This window comes from Alternaria metachromatica (genome assembly GCF_023757995.1).
Source record: "Alternaria metachromatica strain BMP 0045 chromosome Unknown scaffold_17, whole genome shotgun sequence".
NCBI lineage: Eukaryota > Fungi > Ascomycota > Dothideomycetes > Pleosporales > Pleosporaceae > Alternaria > Alternaria metachromatica.
Genome location: NW_026055508.1, coordinates 94862 through 100861, shown reverse-complemented (window position 1 = coordinate 100861; position 6000 = coordinate 94862).

Below are 6000 nucleotides of genomic sequence, written 5' to 3'. Positions count from 1 at the left end.
ATTATCTTCTTCTAAACCTTAGAAGAATTATAAGATGCTGCTTTCTTAGGTTCTAAGAATACTCTAGAAATAGTTACAGCTGTAATAGTGTTATTACATTAATTTAGGTTTACTAGACGCAGGTAGTAGTCTAATTTGTCTTTAGCAAAGATACTTAAAAGCTTTTAGAATTATTCTATATTATCTACTTAGAGACTTTTAGTAGAGTCTAGTATAAGCTAAACTAAAATAGCGTTATTCTCTATACTAATTAGAGCCTTTAGGTTACTAAACTAGGCATTAACTATAAGAGAGTTAATATTCTTCTTTAGAAATTATTACTTAATCTTAGCTAAAATGCTCTTAGCCTATAGTCTCTAGCCTAGATTATTAATATAACTCTAGAAGTTCTCTAGCGTACTCTACTAAAGCATGTTCTGTTTATCTATGTAAAGCTAGCTCTTATCTATATACGCTTAAAGAGTTAGGTAGTTCTACTTATAATAATTACTCTTATTATATACCTAATAATTTATAGTTACTCTAAAAGTCTATCTATTTGTAGTGCCTTAATTATATCTAGTTTCTAGATTCTAAAAGCCTTAGAAATTGTTGCAGAAAGTCTAACTAGTATTCTATTAGTAACTACTGTATTACTGCTACTACTAAGGTTAATACTAGTTATTTAGCTAGAATTACCTCTAGCCTTAGAGTAGGTACGCTCTTAGGTAGTTCGCGCGTTTATTAGCTTAATAGTCTACTTTACTGCGTATGTTAGAGTTGTTTATAAGTTTAGTTTTATAGTAGATCTACTAGATCTTCTATAGTTCTATCTCTAGGCTAGCATAATTAATTTTTAGGTTAAGCATCTTGTTAACTAAGTTATCTACCTCTGTGTTAGTAGGTGCTTTTTCTAGAGAAGACTAGAAGGTATAGAGCCTAAGCAGCTTATCTTAGAGTAGAACGTTAAGCTTAGGTAGCTAGAAAGCCTGCGTGTAGTTGTCTTAGAGAGTTAGTGCTAGTTACTAAGGTTACTAATAGGCTATTAGCTACGCTAGGTTAAATTTAACTTCTAGAATAATCTCTTTAACTACTTTAGAGGGGTTAAGTATATAAGCTTCTTTCTCTACCTCTAGATAGGTAGTAAGGTAGTTACTAATCTTAGTGTAGTTAAATGCCTTTAAGTTATTAGTCTTTAAACTAAACTTGTTAAGTATCTTTATAGCATACCTAAAGAGTAGTCTCTTAACTAGGTAGAAATCTTAGTAATCTTTATTAATAGTTAATGCTTTAATATAGCGCTTACTATAAATCTAAAACTTTTGTAGGTACTTCTTAATGTTTAGATTAGACCTTGCTTAGCACTAGAGAAGCTAGTGCTTAAAGTACTTAGTCTAAGCTTTCTATTAGTCTTTATTATTAGTACAAAAAAGCTTTCTAAAAGCCTCTCTAAACTTCTTCTAGAATTTAGTAACTAGAGCGTTAGAATATTTATTTAAGGCTTAGATAATTACTCTCTACTTAGGTTTATAGTGCGCTAAAAGGTAATTAATCTTTATCTTATCTATAAACTTGTAGTACTTTAACATGTTCTTAAAACACTTAAGAAACGTAGTAACGTTAGTTCTATTAAACACTAGAACTATCTCTAATAGGTATAGAGAAAGCTAGGTAGAATAGACTAGAAGGTAATTACCTAGCTACTAGAGAGACTAAGCTATTATCTAAAGAAGCTTTACTATATTATTATTCTAGAGTTATACTAGAGGTTGTACCTAAGGCTGCTAGCTAGTAGTACCTAAGAACTCTAGAATATCTAGCATTTTAATATTCTTCTAGAATAACGTAGGTATTACTTTAGGTTTTATAGGCTTAGTTTAGAGAGGTAAAGATAGTTATTTAGTAAACTAGGCTTTTAAAGAGGCTTTAGCAACTAACTTAGATTATTTATTAATCTTAGCCTTATTAGATTAACTCTTACTTATTTATATAAAGTAGTACACAAGTATTATAAATAGTATAATAGCTAGTGTAAATATTAAACGTATAAGTGCTGTTAATTAGGTTTAACTATTTACTTACTAACAAAGTTAGGTATTCTTTACTAGAAGAGCTATTACTACCTTTTTTATATGCTGTAATAGCTTTCTACCGCTATCTTGTTATTTAGCCTCTTTCTTTCTAGCTATACTAGAATTAAGATCTACTACATTAGCTCTTCTAACCTTTCTTAAGTCTTATTATTTATTCTTAGTAGAATAATATAGCTATATACTTTCTATTATATTATTTCTTATCTGTACAGCTATCTAAGAGGCGATTAGCCTAGTCTAAACCTCTTGTCTAGCTCTTTGTATTACTTAGCGCAGCGCTACTACAGCTATATTATCTATTAGCCTAAGTAGTAGTTATTATTATCTAATTATTTATATTATTAGAGGTCTCTTAGTGCGTCTACTTCTTAGGTGTCTATACTATTAGGTTTCTATAGCTTATAGTTTGCTTCTACGCGTCTCTTAGGTATACTATTCTATATATTATCTTATTCTCTATTTTATATACTTACCTATTACTTATTCTATTATATTACGTAATAATTATATCTCTTCTAAAGCCTAGTTAAACTATTGTTCTAACAAGCCTTTAGTAGATAAAATACGCACTTAAAGGTAGCGCGCAGCCTTTCTAAGGTAGAAGGCTAAATAGGTTAAGTTTTAGTTAGTTGCTATATGTAGTAGAGAGATTAGAAGTATCTCTATTAGAATAGGTACTTAATGCAGTTAGTTATATTATGTGTATCTAGTTGTTATTCTCGTCTAAACGCTGTTTAGACCTAGCTTTCTCTAGCGCACTAACTCTTAAGCCTAATAGCTATTCGGCCTATTATTATATTACTAGTTTTACTACTACAAAATTAATATAAAGTATCTTACTTATCTATTTTAAGAAAGTTTACTATAAAAAGAAAAGTATAGAAGTTATTATAATATATATATCTCTACTTTAATAAGAAAATAGAAGTATAGTATAAAATACTATTTAAGAGCTCTTTAAAAGTATTCTAATTACCTTATAAACTATAACTACTCTTAAGGTATAAAGCTCTTAGTATTATAACTATATTTTAATACTAAATTTTATATAGTTATTTCTTAAGATGTTATACGCTACCTCTATTACGTTCTTATTACTATTAGAAAGTATAAGTATATTTCTCTACTTTCTATAAAGTCTATAGAAAAGTATATTAATAATATTATAGAGATTTTAGCTCTAATATTAATACTAGGCTTAATAGTTAGTAAGTAGCGTAGATAACGCTTTTTAAATACTTTCTAATAGCTATCTAGTATAGTTTCTTAGCTTTTTATAGCTTAGAGTATACTTATAAAAGTATAGCTTTAAATCTATAAAAAATATAAGTATAGCCTTTACTAATAGGTTTTATATTAAGTAGATTATTTAGTATAAGAAGATAATTAAGTTTCTCTTTAGAGCTAGACTTAAAGACGTAATATATAAATAGAGAATAAAGTACTAAGATTTAATAAAAGTATATACTTATAAATTACTCTTTAAATACTTTCTAAACGCTATTTAGGCTTATATCTACTCTATTAACTCTTCTACTACTAGAACTATAATTTACTACTTTCTAAACTAATAAGCTATTTTTTTACTTAAATAGAAGACTTAGTAAATAGATATATTCTTTAAGCGCTTATATAAGCTATAGTATAAGATTCTCTTTATAATATTTAATAAGATAATAAAGAAGTATAAGTTAGCACTAAAATATACTATAAATATATTCTAATAGCTCTCTAGTAGTTACTCTAGAAAAAATTATTACTAATAATAATAGTATTAAACTCTACACTAATAGCTTTATAAAGTTCTTCTAGCTTATTAAAAAGAGAGTAAGTATACCTAAAAAGAGGTGTAAATTTTAGGTTTACTACCTATATAGTAAGAGCTTATTAGGTATTACTATTAATATAGATAATAAATAGATAAAGAGTAAGTTATATATAAATACTCTTTAAATACTTTTCTAATACTTTTTTATAAGCTAGAGCTTATTTTTATAGCTTATTAATAAGTAATACTATACTTAGAAGTAGTAGTATATTAATACTATCTAATTCTATATTATACACTTTATAAAAAGTATTTAGCTTATAGTTCTAGACGCTAAGTATAGCGTAGACTTTATATAGAGTAGAATAATAGCTTTTCTTACTACTATCTTTAATACTAAGTACTATACTTAGATTACTTTTCTTAAAAGTAAGTTTCTAGAATACTTTTATAAGCCTTTTTAATAGCTTTTAAGTAATAAAAGTTACGTAGTTATAAATTAGATAAGATATAAGAAGTACTTTATTATTACTATAGGTTTATACTAGATCTATAGCTAGATACCTCTTAATATCTAAAATAAGCTAAAATCTTATTCTAATATAGCTAAGTAGGCTAGATAAAAGAGCTACTACTATAGAATTAGTCTATTACTACTAGAAAGTATTATTAAGTAAGAGCGCTTTCTAAAAGTCTTTTAAACACTTTCTAATCTATATATTTAGAGCTTATATATAAAATCTCTAAGATATTAAATAATACTTTATAAAGACTAAATATAGCGTTTACTATAAGTAGTATACTACTTTTAATTAAACTTAATAATATAATAACTTTATAGTAAAAGAGAGTAAGTAGATATTATAATTAGAAGGCTTTTAGAGTACTTTCTAATAGCTATCTAGAGTAAAAGGTAGAGCTAGCTTATATTATAATTCTAGAAGATAATAAGACTATTCTTAAGTTAGCTAACTTCTTTAGTTATATACTTAAGCGTAGCTAATAGCTTATAAAAGGTAAAAGTAGTTAAGAACACTAGACTAGCTTAGTTACTAGATCTTTACTAGCCTACTTTTTTTTAGCGCGCTTCTTTTTAGTATACTTATCTCTAATAAAAAAATAAAAGTAAGTAAACTAAAATACTTTTAAAGAGCTTTTCTAATATATTCTAAGTTTATCTAGCTTTTAAGCCTTAAAGTAGTAGATAGTAGAAAGTAGTTAGGTACTTAAAAATAAGAAAGAGAGACTTAAACTATAGAAGTAGTAACTATAACTTTAAAAAAAAATACTAGCCTTTAAGATAAGAAAAAGAAAAGTAGAGATTAAACTACTTTAAAACTCTAAGAAGTAGATAGCTTTTTAAATACTTTTAGAAAGCCTTTTACTAATTACTATCTAGTAGTTATAAGTATTAAAACTTTTATAAAATAGTATAAAATTTAAAAAGTACTTAACTACTCTTTTTATAATTCTAGCACACTTCTTAGTAATACTACGTAACTTCTTATTTACGCCTTTATCTATAGTATACTTAGCTTTCTTTTAAGCTAACTTATTTCTAAGCTCTATAATACTACTACTAAGTGTTATAACTTTCTTATCTTAAATTTTATACTATTTTATAAAAGTTTTAATATCTATAACTACTAGGTATTAATTAGTAAAAGAGATTAAGCTACTTTAAAACTCTAAGAAAAAAATAGCTTTTAGAATACTTTTAGAAAGCTTTCTACTAATTAATACTTTACTTTTTTAAATACATTAGCTAAGTAATTAAAGTATAGATACTAGGCTAGCTTTTTATTTTTTTTTAAGTTAAACTTTACTTTATTATTTTTTTTTCTCTCTTATTCTTTCTTCTTCTTTACTACCTACTATAGATAATAAGCTACTACTCTAGAATATATATATATACTAAAATACTATTTAAATACTCTTTAATTATATTTTAGAAAGTATACTAAAACTATATAGCTTTTTTTTTTTTACTAGAAAGCTTAATAAAGTTTAAAGAGAAAGATAGTAATAGTAAGTATATTATTTTTATTAGAGAGCTCTTTTACTATTACTACTAAAAGAAAAAAAGTAAAAAGCTTTATAAAGTAAGTTAGTATATATAAAAGTACTATAAATATATTCTAAATACTATTTAGAGAAAGT